We start from the raw sequence: 18,276 nt of genomic DNA on the forward strand, positions 1-18,276 counted from the left end.
ATATATATATATATATATATATATATATATATATGTGTGTGTGTGTGTGTGTGTGTGTAAAGCAGGGTGGCTTTTGCTATCGGTGACGGCATGTAAAACCTCCCATCTTTTCCTTTTTTTTTTTATAGTAACCCATCGTGTACCATTACGTTCTCCAAATATCTGCCACGGGGTAATGTATTGCGACAATTATGAAAAATGCCATTTCCTTTAATAGATTACTGCCATTATTAAACCATCTGCCACTTCTTAGTTGCCACACATAGAAGAAAGCGAGGTTTGTAACTATGTTGTTTACTCCTAGTGTTCATAGTGAATGCAGATACTGTGTTCGTGTGCAGTAAACCAAAGACAGTACCCTTAATAGGCACTTTATTATGCTTTTTTTCTTTTTTTTCCAGGTGTAAATGAACACATCATTAAAAACAAGAATCAGCGGCAAAGAGAGAGAACGTCTCACACAGAGCACGGTAAGCCCTGCCTCCCGAGCCACATTTTGCATATGCAATCACATCACAAGAAATACACATGCTGTGCACAATGGGACAAAAAAGCAAGCTAAAGACGGAGGCTGAAAGAGAGAGAGAGAGAGAAAGAGGAGAGCAAGAAGACGCAACCTACAGTATGTTGATGGAGCAGGCCAAGCTCAGTTACATCTCCTCGTTTGCAGCCTGCAAGAGACCCACTGCAGATGAGGGGGAGAAGCCTTCTCTCCCCCTTTTACTGCTCCTTCTCCGTAATGTGAATGTCAATTCTGTATCCAGCTCTAGAGCACCAATGTAAATAAGGATCTGCATTCAGCTTACACTGCACTTAGGATATGTGGCTCACGCCTTTTTTTTTTTTTTTCCCCTTACTGCTGCTTCATGCAAACTTTAATCCACAGGGGTCTAATCCTCCAAAAGCAGACATTTCAGACTGAAAGAGCGAAGCTCCATTAATTAGAAAGTGCGCCAGTTGTAGCCAAATGCTATTATATTAGTATGCAAAGCCCACAGTCAGTTAATCTCTACAAATCGTTTGTTTCCTTAATTGCCCTCTAAGGGCAAAAGTGAAAAACAGAAGAGCAGTATAATATATATATTATTTTTTTTTTGTTGAAGTGAAATAATTTTATGCAATACTATTGAAGATGATAAGGAACCACTGTATTTTGAGACATTAAAATGAGTCATTATGATACATGGCATCCATTGTTTTTATTTGTGTTGTTAGGTAACGCATCATACCTGGTGCTTTGTATATGGTATCCAATCCGAATGTCACATAGTCTCACCTATTTGTGTCAAAAATTGGATTGAAGGTTCTGAACCAAGGAAAGGTTTGGGAAGTTGTCCAAACAATAAAAAAAAGAAAAAAAAAAAGGTAAAACATTACATTAGCCTTTCTGGAAACTTGACTTTATACTAGGTCAATAGCACCTATTCTGTGGTGAGATTCAGCTGACTGGCATAGCCTTGAAAAGTCTTAGGCCAAGGCAGAGTTGTTTTAGTATGGTATTACCATAGTAAATGGTATGCATAGAAAAGAACCCTTGAAATCTCAATTAATTTTACTATGGTCACATACCAAATTTTTTACTTTCTAATATAAATATATTTCCGAATAAAAGGCTAGTGCTTATTTTCAGGGTAGTTCTTAGGCTGCATTCACACATTCCATGAAGTTGTCCGTGTGCGTAACAATTTTACAGTCCATTGCTTTGTATTGGGTATTGGGTGATTGGATGGATCTATCATCCGTGACGTTAAAAAATAGGACGTCATTACTCAGAAGCACAGAACAGATTCCCCATAGAAATCAATGAGGTCCGTGTTTATCTGTGAAACACACGGATGTGATGTAACCAGTATAATTTATGAAAAATATGGACACGGGTGCAAAACGGAAGCAAAATGGATGTAAACATGTACGGTTTTGCACAGATCAAGGAGGTAGCTAGCGGACTACATTCAAGGACCAGGAAAAACACTGATTGTGTAAATGCAGCCTTAGGCTATCTTGTACTTTCTTTTCTTTTTCATTTTGAACTCATGTTACCTATGCAGTATATCAGTTACAGATTAGCTAATCTATTCACAAATTTATAGATCTTGCCCAAATCTGTGCCCTGCCATGGCAGGGCGTTGTGGGGTACTTGTCCAGGACAGTTGTAAACTACAATATACCTTTTCTTTGGGCCCTATTCCACAGTAACGATAATCGGCCGGATCGGCCCCATTTGGCCCGATTCGACCGATGATCGTTTGGTGAAATAGAGAGAACGATCAGCCGATGATCGTGTCATCGGCTGATCGTTCATTTAGGGCCAGACCTAAAATCATCGTTCCCCCACCGCGCATCGCTACGGTTGAATAGCGGTACGCGGCGGGCGACCGACGATTTGACAAGCAGCAGCATCATACATTACCTGTCCAGGCTTCTTCTCCGCGCTGTCTTCATCCCCGGGTCCTGCGCGCTCTTCATCTTCAGAATGGCCGGTCAGCTGACGGAGCGCTCAGCCAACCGGCCATTCTGAAGATAGAGCGCGCGGGACCCGGGGAGGAAGACAGAGTGGAGAAGAAGCCTGGACAGGTAATGTATGATGCTGCAAGGACATTGGTAACAATGTCCTTGCAGCCCTTGCTCAACGATCATCGGGCTGTGGAATAGACCCAGTAAACTAGCGGCGATCTAGCAGATAGAAACATTGTTGATTAGGCCCTTCTCGGCCCGTGGAATACCACCCTTTGTCTCTGTGACATAATGTAGCGCTGCAGACACTAACTAGGGCTTATATTTGGAGTAGTGCTTATAGTTCAAGCCTATTACAAAAGCCCTGGAAGATTGCGTGGGTGCCCTGGGTGCTTTTCTACATCTCTATCTAGGTTGTCCAGATCCATCATTCAGCCATCATAGATGGCTGTGCCTACTTTATCTGAATATTTCTAAGATTTTTATAGGTGGCAAAGTTCTTTATTCCATATTCATATGAAATCTGTGAGGAAGACTTTGTGGTATATAACATTGCATCAACACAGAGATGTAGAAGTACCCAATGCATTGCACCTCTATAATAGAGAACAAAAGATAATAGTTTGCCATCATATAGGCTCTATACACACAGGTTTTCTGTATCCATGAGGCTTTATGGTGCTGGAATTGTGCAACAGAGAGGAAACAGAAACAGAAAAAAAGAACAATTATCAATATAACAAGAATGTAAACTTTGACATAAAAGAAATTGAAAATGGAATATTGGTCATGTCTTCTGTGCACACAGATACTCCAAAATGTGTGTTTGTAGTAAATATTTTGATTATGGGTTTTTAAAATTAATTGGAATGAACATTCATAGAGAGTTAAAAAGGTTGTCCAGGAAAAGTAGGAGATTGCCGGGGTCCAACCTCTGTTCCCCTCTCAATCTCCCTATCAGGCCCCACCAGCTCTGTTATGAATAGAGCCGCAGGTATGGCCAACGGTAGGAGCTAAGTACAGCGCTCTTTCGATATACTCGGCTCCTTCCGTCACTCCATAGGAATGACTAGAGTGTGGGTCACTTGCCTTACCCAGAGCTCTATTCATAACAGAGCCGACGGGGCCTGATACAGAGGCGGGGGGGGGGGGGGTACAGAGGTTGGACTCCCCACAATCTCCTACTTTTTTTTCCCCCAGAATACCACTTTAAACATTAAACGGGTCAGTCTAACAAGGAAATGAAAGATTAAATTATAATGTCTACACTAGAGATGAGCGAACCGATAGGGCACAAACTCAGATTTGGTCTGAATTTTACCAAAATATTTAATTTGTTAGAATCCAAGCGCTTTGTTATTTGTTGCAGATTCATTACCTACTAACTCCCATACACTGAGCGGTCCAGGAGTAAGTGGCAATGCTGCCTCCACTCACTACATTTGCTGAGCTGGAAACTCTACATGTCGCTCAGCCTGTGCAGGAGAAGGAGCTGCCATTGTAATTGTAGGGGAATCAGGCTTAACCCAAAGCCACATCTGAATTTAAAATTAATCTAAGGTGGCCCTGTTACCCAAATGATTCCCTGCCCTTACACATGAATATTCGGCATTGCCAAATGTTTGTGTGTTCTGTATGGGCAGGGCTAAGCCATAGCTAGACAGCTTTGGTTTCTGCCTAAGCCTCCCAAAAATGGGGTCAGTGGAAATTTCACATGCCTGACCTTTCTTTTCGCTGACATAATTTGTCAATGAAGAGTCAGGAGGACCCCCTAAACCTGAGACAGTAAGCTGGAACCACCAAAAGCAGAAGGTTTGGCCAGTGGTAGTATACAGTGTATGGACACCTTAGTAGTCAGATTTGTCAAATTATCATGGACAATTCTATTATGTATATTTCATTGATTCTGACCTGCTGCATTTTTAGCACATGTGCAAAGTTCTTAGAGTTTTACGCAGCTTAGTAGTACATCAGCTGAATAAGATCACAAGAGTCCAAACAAGGGTTTCAGTATTCATGTACACAGTTGAACCTGTGGTAAAGCAAATGCTATGATTCCACCATACAAATATAATTGCATTTGAAGCAAATGAAATAGGGGAGAATAAGAGTTCTTTCCAACAAGCCAATTATTAGCAATCGGCTTGTGTAAAATTGCCAGCGATCAGACAATGGGTGGGAAAATGCCAGTTCGTTAGCTGATCGCATTTTTTGACTGTCAGTAAAATCTATCATTACCGGTTGCACGTTTGGCTGATAACAATGAATGTTAATATCAGCATGAATGATGCAGCGTTAGTTCATATGGCCTAGCCACACGATTAATCATGCTTTATAAAGGCACTGCAAGTGAGCACTGATCTCAATTATGGGTGCTTGTTAGGGCTGCGAATGGCTGAAAATATTTGCGTATAAAAACAAGTAATCCAATGGAGCCTGCCAAAGTTATCTGCTAGCCAAATTCCACATGAATCTGACCGTAAAAAACTTTGCATGCCTTTTTATAAAACTGGAGGCCAAGAGATTAGGGCAACTTTCCAAACATGTTATGTAGGTACATTTGATGCTATGATTAGAGATGAGCGAAGCAGCCGGTAATTTGTTCACAGATTTTGGGTCAAATTTGTTAATATTCGCAAATCGAAAATTTCATTAAAAAAGCCAAACTATACTAGCTACAATACTGGGACTGTAACAGAAGGGCAAATTTGTTAACGCGTGTTCTTGTAAAAGTGTCAAAAATGGGAAAATCACAATAAAAAAAAATAATGTCAACTAGCCAGTCAATCATCCAATCTAATGAAACTAAATATGTTTAACACAGTAGGAGTGGAGTAGAAGTAGGAGCACCCATTATGTAAAGCGCACACTAAGATTACTAATAAAACCCAACTTGTATACCACAGTAGGAATGGAGTGAGAACACTGATTATGTGAACCACACATTCAGTTCAGTAATGAAACCCAGCTTGTGTAACACAGTAGGAGTGGAGTGTGAGCACTGATTATGTAAACCACACATTCAGTTCAGTAAAGAAACCTAACTTGTATAACACAGTAGGAGTGGAGTAGGAGCACCCATTGCGTAAAGTGCACACTCAGATTACTAATGAAACCCAACTTGTATACCACAGTAGGAATGGAGTGAGAGCACTGATTATGTGAGCCGCACATTCAGTTCAGTAATGAAACCCAACTTGTGAAACACAGTAGGAGTGGAGTGCGAGCACTGTGTATGTAAGGTGCACACTCCATTCACTGATACCAGTAAATTGGTATAACTGAATAGGAGTTTTCAGTGCGCAGTGAGTGAATAATATGGATTGTGTCTTCACTGGTCCCAGTGAATTCCTATAGACACCCAGTTACTTGATAAACTGGACACTTGGTTCACAGCTACAACAAACAATCATCCACATCAGCCCATCTATCCTATCCTCTGCTCTCTGTCTCTAAATCGCTCTGTAAGTCTCTTCCTGTTCTGCTTTAACTGCCTTCTGCAATCCTGTTCCCTCCTCTACACAGCCGGCATCACAAAGGGGCCTGCAATGGATTGGACGGGCACTAGGGATTATGGTTAATTCTACCACCCAGTGACGTTTCTGACAGCATGTTCGCCCACCATTTTGTTTTTTTGTGAATCCCCTTAACGAATTGTGGGCAATTTGCTTTGCAAAACCAAGCAAATTGACGACTCGATTCACGATTCAAAATTTTGATTCACGGAATTTGCTTCGCTCCTCTCTAGCTATGATGCGTTAGTTTGGGCAATCAGAAATGCAGTCAGGCTGAGATTTGTGGTATCAACATGGTTGAAAATGTGCTTGTAGTGCTATTCATTGAATACCCACGTTTTAATGGTGGGAAATAGAGATTCCGTTCTAATGTAAACCATTATATGCCATTTTCCAGTGTGATCAAGGCCTTTCTTTTATTTGTTTATTCAACTGAGGTACTATTAGTGATTACATGGATATTTTTCCATCAAACTTGATCACTAAGCACCATAAAAAAACAGAACCCCCTAAGATTGAGTGGATGCTTTCCATGTAGCCTCATACATACTGCTCAGGAGAAACTCATTAAATGCTATATGGGTGCAGTGGGACATCATTTAATTACAATCAGTAGTCATGCACATGTTCATAAAACTCATTTGGTTGCCATCATTTTCTTGATTGCTCTTTAGCACATGCAATAAAGATTATTTGTGACCATCTCCCTTGTGTCTAATACACATTTTTATTTCGCAGATCAACATTTGCAGAATAAAGTAAAATGGTTTTCTTTCAATTCATTTTTTTTTTTTTTTACAACTCAGGTCTGAGGAGAAACCGGGGTCAAATCACAGATACAAGCTATTTATTTAGTAACTAAACATTCAGAATTTCTAAAACATACCATAAACAAAGGAAAGCAAATGACTTTAAAGGGATGTTATTTCAGATCAAAAAGAAGTAAAAATTGAGACCCCATTACACAGGCCGATATTTAGGAGCAAGCGAGGGTCGACCTTTCAGATCACTATTCATTTGCTCCTCTTTCCCTGCTCGCTATCGGTGCTATTACATTCACTGACAGTGGACAGGGAGCTGTGGGAGGGGCTGCCCAGGCGATCTTTGGATCGGCCGGGTGGCCCAAAGGAGAGAGCGGCTTTCTGTTGCCACCTATCCTATTACATGGAACGACGGCCAGCAGAGCATTGTTATCTTTGTAGTTTTTTCAACATGTTGAGAGACAAGAATCAGCCTACATCGTGCATGCCAGTTGATCATTGCCTTTTAGCACTGGCTATTACACCAAGCGATTATTGGCTGTAATGTCCGCTAATCAGCCAAATATGGCCAATGATTGCTTGGTGTGATAGGACCTTTATGGACTTATCAACCAAAAAATCCCAGTTAGTATATTGTTGTTTCTCATCTGGCTTACATGACAGCATGAATTTCACTAATGATAAACTACATCAGGCTCTTATCAACTTTCTTGAGGAGCGGTTGACAGATCACTTTTGCAGGACAGAAGCTTTTCACTGACCAATGTTTTTAATGTCAATCAAACATTTTCAATTGAAATTAGACCCAGACTGTTTCTTGATCGAGTCATTGAGTTGCTATGCATTTCCCAAAGAAAGGTTAAATTCACGATTTAGGAAACTATCAGGGAAGGCGGCCATCTTGTAACATAGAAAACTGCTAATAATGATCATGATCATTAATAGTGGCCGTTTATGTTACAAGATGGCCACCTTCCCTGATGTTTTCCTGAAGTGGGAATACAGCCAAAACTTTTAACATTCTTACTTTATGGTAAGTTGCCTCCTTAGCCTGAACATGACTTCATCTTTACCAAATTCAGTTTCTTTTAACACAGGCACAGGCGCAGTCATAGCCGGGGACCGGCTGCAACTCTCAGTACTGGAGCCGCGCTATGGTGCTGAGAGTTAACCCTATAGATACTGCGGTAAGCAGGACTGCAGCATCTATAGGGCTTCTTACAGAGAATTCTCCCTCTACAGAGGGAAAATTCTCCGTCTGGTGTCCATTGGGCTCTGTGAAGTGATGGTAGCCATGGAAACTGGAAGTCTCAGGGCGGAAGGAGGGGGGGCGCGCGTCCGTGCGATCTGCCCCCTCTCTCCCCTGCCGCTGTCTTAAGATTTTAACAGAGACATAGGAGACATAGCGACATCAGCTTATGGGATCATTATGATCCCATAAGCTGGTGTCCTAAAACGACCTGGGCATTGATGTATCATTGATCCCAAGTCATAAAAGGGTTAATAAAAGCAAATGTGGACTGCCCAAGGGTGACTACTGCAGTTAGGGTAATAACATAGGCTCCCAAGTGTGCCATGAATATATGCTAAAAGCACAGCCTTGCACTATGTTCACACGCGCAGGGACCGGCCTGCATGTAGCATGTTCCTACGGCCCATATGCAGCCAACAACTATAAACCAGGAAATCATTTTAATGACCTTTATGCACCCATCTTGCTATTTATGAAAACTTGCACAAAAAGGACCTAAAAAAAAAAAAAAGCAGGCATAGGTGCAAGTGCATGAAATCTGAAACCTTTCAACTAAAACAAGGTGCTACCCTACACCAGTCGTATGTAACATTGAAACCACTGACAGGTGAAGTGAATTACATTGATTTTCTTGATTGTCAAGGTGTAAGCTATATTAGGCAGCGCGTTATCGGTCAGTTCTAGAAGTTGATGTGTTGGAGGCAGGAAAAATGGAGAAATGTAAGGCTATGAACAATTTTCACAAATTGTGACCTCAGGTCTAGGTTGATCGCAGTATATAAGAGTTAGCACTGTTGTTGAGCGAGCACTTAAATGTTCGATTGCTTATTACTCGAGCTCAATCGAGTATCTTCAGCAGTCTCACAGAGTTTGAATGGAGATGTTGCAAGTATACCTGACTGCTGTTCCATTCAAACACGGCTTCTCAGGACCCCTATTTTCACTGGATGGGACCTCCGCAAGCAAAGCATATTCCCTATCCTAAGAAAAAGTAAAAAAAAGTTATAATCGGAAGTAATTATTAAAGAAATATGTTTTACAAGATGTTTCAGTTTTTATACATGATCCTATTAAGGTTAACTTTTAAAATTCTTAGCATCCAGTAAAAATACACATTTTAAAATAAATGCACAATAATCATAATAATAATACTTACATTTTTATTATTATTTCCCTTGCTAGTTTATCTTGAATTCACTAACTTCCTTATACTTTCCAATGATTAAATATATTTAAATTCAAAACCATGGCCCTAAATGATTGGCTTCTAAACGTCTACCCTCATGCTGTCCTCTTTACATTTTAAAATGTTTTTGTAATTGCGATCGTGCCTAATACTCAGTTGGACTTATTTATTAAAGACTCAGGATTTTTTGTTATTCAATCTTTCAATTCCGGATTTCCATAAATTATTCTTTTGTGCCTGCTTAATAAATATTCACACATTTCCAATTTGTGTATTTTATGTGGATGCGTTGGCAAATTTTGGAAAAAAATAGTATGCAAAAGGTATGTTTTTTGTCTTCCTGGCTGTCTGCCCTGCTGCCTATCCGTCTTTACATAACCATGTATTGCAAGTTGTCTATCTTTCTGTCAACCTGTCTAGAATGCCTCTGTGGTACCCCTTTACCTGGGTTCTGTGAATTTGGACAAATCGAGAGATTGTTTTCTGTAAAGAGGCTACAGAGAAATGCTGCTTTACTTAACCTCCACTTAGAATTTAGAGGCCTGTTCTCGAATCAACTTTCAAAGCATTTTCGTAACATAAAAGAAAGGTCTAAGTAAAGTCTACAAAAGCGTTTTAGTTTAAGAGCTCACAGTTTTTCAAAAATGTGACTTGGTTTAAAAGCATTGCTTTGGTTTAAGAGCACTACTGGGTCGGAGCACTAGTGGAGGAGAGGCATGGTCTGCATAGCGTGGTCTACAGCCCTGTACTCTGACCCAGGAAGTCTCCCTCACCTTCCAAATCAGAGCAGATCCACTTCAGGCTGGGGCTTGCATCAGAGGACAGGACTGTGGAGGTAATCTGTTCATACCTATAATCCATCTCTCCCCAGACAGAGACTGATGCATGTATGTGCCCACATCAGCCCTGCTCATTCCTTCATGCTCCTGCAGTCTCTACCAGCCCTTGTGTTTCCCATCCTCTCCATTACTGTACAGTAACTTATAATATCACATATTCTGCTGTTTCTGAATATTTGTTTAATTAGTTTTACATGTTATTCAGAATAATAAATCATTATTTTTGGAGTGTGGAACCAATTGTCTGCATTTCTATTATTTCTTATGGGAAAATTTGCTTTGCAGTGGATTTGGATTTAAGAATGGATTTGGATTACAAGCACTGTCCCAGAACGAATTATGCTCTTATTTCAGGGCACCACTTGTTTGTGTATATACTATATATATATATATATATATATATATATATATATATATATATATATATATATATATATATGCAATCTCCTGCTGCCTGTCCAGTGTTTACTGGTTATTATTTACCCATGAACACTTTATGGTCCCGTCTAAACACATGGAAATGTCTTTTTGGCCAACCATTGGCCAATATAGGTAAGAGGGCACTTCCTGTGTAAGAAGACTAGAACAGAAAGAGGAGATATTTAAAAATAGAGTTGCAATACTTTAGAGCTTATGTTGCTTTAAAGTGGTTTTTCAGGGAGAACAGATTGATGAGCAAACCTTAGGATAGGTCCTCAGTCACTGATTGGTGGGGTGCTGACACCCAACCCTCTCACCGATCAGCCCTGCCCTACACAATTGACAGGGCTGGAAGCAGTTGGCCAAGTTCGCTGTGTATGGTGATGAGAGATGAGTGAACTGCAATCACATTAGAGGTTGTCCACATGTAATTGTAGCTCGGCTCTCATTTAAGTGAACAGCAGCTGAGCTGCAGTAACCAGGTCTGGCCACTACACAGTGAATGGAGACAAACTCTGTCCTTCCCTGTTCAATATGTGCCCCACCCATCAAAGGCTCATGACTTATCCTCTGTATAGCTCATCAGAAAAATCCCTTTAAGGAGGCTACTTGAATGGTACATGTATTTTCTGAAAGAGTCTCATATTATTTATAGATACGTAGAAGAAACCCCAGGATTAGTCAGGGGAAATTTTAGGAACATTTAGGGCAGCAACAACAGAAACACAAGCATAAACCTTACATGCAGTGCAATGAGATGTTTGACTGGCAAGCCGGATGATGTGGCAGTGCTCCTTTACAGCCTACTGCTGTACGTCATCGGGGGTAGGTTTTTAAACCCAGTACGGACAGGAGAGGCGAGGTCTGATGAAGCGCGCAAGCGCTAACCAGCTGTTACCTATCAACTGGGTGCTTGGCGTACCACAGAAAAAGCCCCGCACATGTCCTGTAAGTTTTTTAAGTACTATGTTACAATAAAGAAGATCACATCAAAGGGTGAGTGCCCTCTCTATACTTTCTTTTATGTGGATTATGAACATTGCCTGTGCTATTTCAAGAGAGTGAGCACCAACCAGTGGTCGTAGGAAAATAAGTTTTTCCTTGGTGTCATAACCGAAGGGATATGGTGAACTGTTCACACTCCTAATAGCGGTGCCGGTGTCTATTCTCTTGTTGTTTGTGCATGACCTGGAGCAAAGGTTACTCTGACTAACAGCGCAGGCCCGCTTTAATACAGTACTCATAGCAAACTCTTTCCTAGACCACCAATATCAGGTCTGTGGCCATCCTACTCCCATCACCTGCACTGATCAGCTGACTAAAGCTGTGGCAATACTTCAGCAAGTTCCACATCCTCTCCATCATTTACCAGACACAGTGGTGTACATTTGGTAAAACTGTGTCTTGTATTACAGCTTTCTACATTTTAGTCCTATTCAAGTGAATTAAACAAAACTCTGATACCCAGTACAGTCACTACTAAATGTATGGCGCTGTTCCTGATAATTGAGGTGTCCTGAAGAAGAGAGCTAGAAGCTGTATGATGACTATGGAGAACTAGTGCACTTTTTCACTGCACCAGTCGTCTCTTCTCTCTATCCTCTTGTGGACGATCTTTAAAACCTTTTAAATGACCAAATCACAGATCAACTTTAATTTTAAAAATCAGTTTAGAAGATTGTTTAGAAGAGAGGAGCTAAACATTTTTACATTAGATCGTCAGTCTGAGAGCTTTCACTATGAAAACAACAAAGCAGTGTGTAATGTATGATAACATGCAGGCTGCGGATGAAAATGAAGCCAATTCATTTATTGTAAAACAAACACTATTAACACCAAAATAAGCAAAATGCGGTACTGCAACAAGAATGCATTTAAAGGTATCCATAGATTAGTGGTATTAATGTCGGACACTTGTAGGCTTTGGGAGTCTATGGCCCACATTTATTAATACTAAGTGCAAATTTAGACTAGGCAAGCTTTAAATGTGCCCAGATTTATCAGGCTGTTTTATAAATCTAATCTACTTAAAGTGACTCTGTACCCACAATCTGACCCCCCAAACCCCCCATTACCTGGTCTATTCGGCAAATGATGCAGTTATTGTCCTAAAAAAATACTTTTAAACTTGAAGCCCATGCCAAACGGGAGTATCTGTGCCCTAACTTTACACCACCCCTCCGTCCCTCCTCCCCACCCTCTTCATCATTAGGAATGCCACTGAAACATTTTCTCCATGCTGAACATTGCACAGGTCCTTAACGATCCAACCCATGTGCCAGGCTGCCACAGGTGGGGAATAGGAGGCAATCTGCCTGGAGCATTCCTAATGATGAGGAGGGCGGGGAGGAGGGACAGAGCGGTTGTGCAAAGTTAGGACACAGATACTCCCGTTTGGCACAGGGCTTTAAGTTTAAAAGTATTTTTTGGCACAATAACTGCATCACCTGCCGAATGGACCCCAGGACAGATCTTGGATTAAAAGAAGCTATCAAAAGGTACAAGTGGTTTGAGGGGGTCAGATTGTGGGTACAGAGTCGCTTTAAAGGAGAAGTCTGACAATTTTTAACATTCGGCAGCAGGCAGGTGCGGGGGGAATCTTATTACAAGTATGAACTTACCTTTCCCCATGCCTGCGGTGAGTGGCAGAAGCGGGGTCGTGACCTCCGCCAGGCTCTGGGATCCCACGTTGACATGTTACAGTCCAGTCACTGATTGGCTGAGCAGCCATTATATCAGCCAGGACAGGCCTTTTCCTCAGGATGATGTTACGACACAGGTGAAAAGCCTTTCCCGCCTGATGGACTGGCTGCTTAACCAAACTGTGACTAGAATGCCGTCCCGCCCCAGTCACTAACTGGCCGGTCAATCAGCCGGGTTGTGACATGTTAGTGCCTGAGATCCCAGAGCCTAGGCCGTTCCCGCCACTCATCGTGGGCATGGGGTTAGGTAAGTTTGTGCTTGTCATCAAATTCATCCCGGCCCCTGCCGACTTCGGAATTTAAAAAATTGACGGACTGCTTCTTTAAAGACTGTATAGTTTTTTGGTTCAAAGTTTAAACCATTTATTACTTGGCTTGAAGCCCGCCAGAATTTTCAACCAGATTAAGGTGCATTTTTTTGGTGCAAAGTAGCCCACGCCCCATTTTTGCATAAACCCTGTCCCTTTTTCGTACCAGGTATAAAGTGTCTGAAAGAGGTGGAAAAGTGTCTAAAATGCATAATAAATATGGAAAAAAGTCCTGTGGGGCACTTCTTCAGTTACAATTCTAGCGGAGACACATTAGTAAACCTGGGGCTATATGTCCATTAATTTAAATGTGCACCCTGAAAAACATTACATTGCAGTTTGCCTTTGGGTGGCCCACAACGTGAAACTGTCAGATCAAAGGAACCCTTTAAAGGGAACTCATCACCATTAAAATACTGTTTATCCTCTCAGGGACATATGCCGTACCCATACGGCATATGCCCGCAAGAGTAGTTCAGAGGGGGGGCGCGCCGCGACCCTGCTCTGAACTGCTGCGATCCCGACTGCTATCTGCAGCACAAGACAGCGGCTATTGTTGAAGACCTGTGGGTCATGTGATCCAGGTCCTTCACCAATTAATAGAGAAGTAGGGCACTGAAAGGTCCTTCCTCACTTTTCTTCTCTGTGTGCAGGACACTGAAAGGTCCTGTTCCTCTGTATTGATCCCTTTGATGTTCAGCCTGCTCACCCTGCACAACAGTGAGCCGACTGCGGTATATACGCCACAGTGTACAACTATATATCTATCTGCTCAGTTTTCTCTGCTGTATAACCTGGTACTGAGAGATGAGACTACATGTTTAATGTAAATCTGTAGATTATATACAAGTCATATACTTACCTGTCCTTAGTGCACTGTTACAGGAGATCGCCAGGACGGTCATGTGATCCTCCGGACTAGATCTTCTTTCTGCAAGGTCCCACATTTTCTCTCATTCTGTCCTTCTTCTCCTCATTGGCAGCAGAGTACTGACCCCTGACTGGCTGGAACGCAATAGGGATATGGTGACATCATCGTACTCAGTCAGACCAGCACATGTGTGGCGCGAACCTAATTGGATCACACTACGCATGCGCCGGAATTTCTTTACAACACGTCACTGTGCCGGTAAAATAGAAGATGTGGGATGTCACAGGAAGCAAGAAGATCGCCTCCTGGAGAATCACCTGACTGACCATCTCACAGAGCCGGCAACTAACTACATGGATGTATATTAGAAAAGTATTAACCTTGGTTAACCCTTTCCCTAACTTAAATATCAATTTTCCCTGGAATACCTCTTTAAAGGGGTTGTCCAACATTAGGCCTTTTTTAACATATTGCTGCTGGTGCATATAAAATTGCTCTTGTATATATAACATCCTATGGTTACCTCTCTGTGCTCCCTTGGTGTCCTCCTCTGGTGTCTGAGGTGTCCTCTGCTGACTTCAGAGTTTCCACTTGTTTTGGGAGTGAAAGCCTGCTCAGCCAATCAATGACTGAGACAGGACAGCCCTGCGGCCAGGAACTGGCTGAGTGGGCTGTCACTCCTGAGATGAGTTTGTCTCAAAAGTGGATTCTCTGCAGTCAGCAGGGAACACCAGCGACACCGCCACAGTACATCGGGGAGCGCAGAGAGACAAGCATAGGATGTTTATTGTTTAATATGCACCGGCAGTCACCTGGATGTTAAGCATCCCGCTCTTCTGGGTTGTCAAAGTATTACACAACATTTATGTGAACCTGTCATAAAATTGAATACCACTATTAGGCTGGGTTCACACACAGTATTTTTTTAGTCAGTATTGTGGTCCTCATATTGCATCCTCAACCAGGAGTGGATTGAAAACACAGAAAGGCTCTGTTCACACAATGTTAAAATTGAGTTGATGGCCGCCATATAACGGTAAATAACGGCCATTATTTCAATACAACAGCCGTTATTTTTAAAATAACTGCAAATATTTGCCATTACTTGGCGGCCATCCACTCAATTTCAACATTGTGTGAACATAGCCTTTCTGTGTTTTTAATCCACTCCTGGTTTTGGTTTCAGTATGAGGACCACAATACTGACTGAAATATACTGTGTATAAACCCTGCCTTAGGCTATATTCACACACCATCATAATAAGGGACATTTGTATTGGACGGCCATCATATAAAAGAAAACAACATCTATTATTTGTATAACAACGACCGGTATTATCAAATAATGTCTACTTTTTTTTAAATGACGGACGTCCAATAAAAATGGCCCTTGATAGGATAGTGTGTGAATATAGCATTATTCTGGCTCACCTGGTCCAAAACCCTTAACCAAAGGGTAACCAATTTGTGTTGTAATTAAAGAAAAACAAAACTCTTCCAGTGTCTGTACAGATGGTCCAATTTTTTTTTTTAAACTAAAAAGTTTTTTTTTTCTTTCCATGCCTCAGGTTATGTCCAGTATTGCAACTCAAGCCCAAGTAAATAGAACAGAGTTGCAAAAAAAAAAAAAAAAAAACCTCTTACTATTTGTGAAAGCAATAATAAAAACCTTCTATTTTATTTTTGACATTTTATAAAAAAAATAATATATATTTTGCACCGAAAATGAATGTTTATGCCATACCGCTATTTATGTTATTTGAAGAGAAGTGACACTACAATAAGACCACCCGAATGTCACAGTCTTTGTGTAGAGTCAAAGTCCATGGTAATTTTTTTTCAACCTACACACATAACAACTCCTCCTGTACAGAAATAATCTAGCAGCATATTTTCTTGAAGTTTCCTGTAAGCCTTTATCTGACTCAGTCAAGGTGAATAAAAGTGACAACACATAACTGAGATCAATGGAACTCTGTCATGCTTTTGTTTCCTGTTTTTCTATAGTCACTTTCCTTTTAGAATGCTACTTGAGGATTGACTTGGAAGGAAAATCTAGAGTATCATATTGGGTCAATACCAGAGGAGCAGTGATACCTGTAGTTTTACTGATAACAAACAGCTCAGGGCTCCTTGTTTTCATAGTAGAAATTATATACCCCTCTAGTAAATAAACAGATATTTATTATACAGTAATGGAGATTAAACCATTTTTAGGCCGGGTTCACAAGTTGTCAGACACCGGCCGTTCTGTGACCCGGCCGTGTCACAGAACGGCCGGTGTCTGTGAAGATCATCCTGGCCAGTACTGCAGTACCCGCCGGATGAAATTCATTTGTGCTGAATTGGGATGTGGGCGTATCCTTTGTGCTTGCATCCCAATTCACCATAGCACACAATGGGAGCTGCACTTTCCATTATGTGAACTGACAGTTCTGAGCGGCCTCTATTCAATAAATAGCAGCCACACAAAACTGACATGTCAGTTTTCACTGCAGCTGCTAAGGATCCCGGCCAGAGTGTATACTATGTGTATACACTCCGGCTAGGATCCCATCGACTGCAGTGCAATGTAAATTTTCTATTAATCAGAGCTGTTGTTGCAAATTAGCAACAACAGCCGTGAATAATAGAAAATATACGTTGTGTGAACTTCACATCATAGCATCTGAATGTAGTTAGGCTGCAATATTCACAGTCGTAGTTAGTCAGTGTAGGGAGGGAGAGCTGACCGTGTAGGGCTTAGAACGTTGTTTAATTGTCAGTGTAGGGAAGGTGACAGAATCCAGCATTTAAGCACTATAAGGATTCTGGTTTTTTAACACTGTAGTGACCAGACGTTGAAAAAAACTTAACTCGACAATATATGTATGCCCCCCCCCCCAATAATCTTTCTGTCTGGCTCTGCTGTGTGCCAGTGATAGCAGAGTGTATGTAAAGGGGTTTTCAAGCGCTACAAAAACATGGCCACTTTTCCCCCTCTCTTGTCGCCAGTTCAGGTGCGGTTTGCAGTTAAGCTCCATTTATTTCAATAGAACTGAGTTTCAAACCCCACCCAATGCGGAGACAAGAGTGGGACAAAAGTGGCCATGTTTTTGTAGCGCTATATAAGCCCTTTAATATACACAGTAGTATATAAGTCATTGCATATATACCCACAAGCAAATAAAACATACACTAATGCTACACACCTCGTAATTGCTTGTGAGTGTTTGGTGATATGAACACGAACCGATCACAACCATTTTTATTTTTATGTTTGCATTCGGGATCTAAACCAAACATCAGATGTTCGCTCATCACTAATGATAACCTACGTAGGGCTTATAACTTTCAGCAAGTATAGCAAATACCGATGAGATGATAAGTGCCATGACATTATACGCCTGCATATAATGTACTATACATTGTTTCATCACTAAGGTTTTATGGGCAGACTACTCTACAATGTTTGATGCAATTATAGGGTTAAGTTGGACAATCATATGTACAGTGATGCGCTTGTGCATTTCTATACCTCAACTAGAATAAAAACTATGAAATCTACAGGGTCCAGGTAAAGCAATAAGCTTTCAAGTAAATACAATCCATAGGGGTCCTGAGCTTTAGGTTCCTGTGGATATACTGTGAAGCATGCTATATGAGTATATGTATTTATTTACAGTACTAGTAGGTCACAACATGCCCTTGGGAGATAAGAAAACTGCCGATTTTTCTCAAAGTGGACCCAGCGGCTCTGACCTGATAGCTGGTTCCTAGTTATCATGTGAACAGTGGGATACAACAGGGCACGAGATAACTTCTAGCTCAGTGAGCACCATGGACTGAGACTGATGGATGAGAACATTTAACTGTTTTGTTACAACTGTAACCTATTTGGATGAAATGTTTTGTGCAGCTAAAATCCCATGTGACACCTGCAAAATCTTTAACGCACACAGTCATTACACGGCTCACATAATGAAAGC

This window comes from Dendropsophus ebraccatus, chromosome 10 (assembly GCF_027789765.1).
Source record: "Dendropsophus ebraccatus isolate aDenEbr1 chromosome 10, aDenEbr1.pat, whole genome shotgun sequence".
In the NCBI taxonomy this organism is placed as follows: Eukaryota; Metazoa; Chordata; class Amphibia; order Anura; family Hylidae; genus Dendropsophus; species Dendropsophus ebraccatus.